Source organism: Berghia stephanieae, chromosome 5, assembly GCF_034508935.2.
Source record: "Berghia stephanieae isolate SIO BIC M18660-M18661 chromosome 5, UCSD_Bste_1.3, whole genome shotgun sequence".
NCBI classification, from domain to species: domain Eukaryota; kingdom Metazoa; phylum Mollusca; class Gastropoda; order Nudibranchia; family Aeolidiidae; genus Berghia; species Berghia stephanieae.
The window spans coordinates 16,462,738-16,463,824 of NC_088364.1; positions in this window are offsets into that span (position 1 = coordinate 16,462,738).

Sequence of the window (1,087 nt, forward strand, 5' to 3'; positions counted from 1 at the left end):
TCTGTCTTTGCACAGATTAAAAAACAACCACTTCTAATTATTTTTAACTATTCTTAAGCATTTTACAGTGCATGAATTGCCTAAAATTTTCATTAAAAAGCAGAACTTTTCAATCCACCCCTTCTTCTTTTTTCATATATTGGGTCTGATGCATGATGACACATATTCAATGGTAAATTCAACGTAAAATGTGTCAGTCTATGCCCTATCGTGAAAATTATTTACAATTTATTTTTCCTGATAACCAACTCTTTATCAATTAGAAAATATGGTGGCAGTGAGCAGGTCTGAGTCTGTTTCATACCACAAAAAAATACGAGATAAATTTCAGCTCCAAGGACCCGACTGGTTTAAACGACTGGATAGAAGACGTTTTTGACATGAAGGGCGTTAAACTACTGCCATTTTGACACCCGACACCTATGGCCGTAACAACACCCGACTCCATAGGTCACTACTTACATTGCCCATAAAAATAAATTTTCCGAAACAAAAATGTCGGCCTCGCTGGCCACAGAAGCGTTTACCAGACCTGAATGGACCTCCAGACCCCCTGGTCAAGTCCATTGGATCTCGTATCAGTCACTTCCTTCGCCGCTGTCCCCTTGAGACCCCTGGGGAGCCGATCTACCTCCAGGGGTCACTATTATTGCTTTAACATTGTTGACTACGATTGACAACGCCTCTGAAATGTTTTCCTAGCCCCTGGTGTGTTTTGGGGTATTGATCAGATCAGTCGGTTTCGTCGCAACCGATATAAAAGAATGGAAGTTCCAACTTTAGACACATAACCAGTAAACTTTTGGAAATGTAAATTGTTTAGATGATCTTGCCAATTGGGTGGCGCCGACACAGCAAAATGTTGCAGCGCTTAAAATTCTTGAAAACAAAATTTGAAAAGACATAACAATTTGAGTTGTATTACGTAAAAATACAATGACCTAGTCATCTTATTCGTTTCGCCATTCTCCCATTCTGTTGTGATGATCTATGGGGACCTGATCTATGTCGTCTCAAATGCCGTTGTCCAACCGGAGAGGTTAATATTTTGGTTTATAAACCAGCCTTCAATTGTAATCTGTGCGAT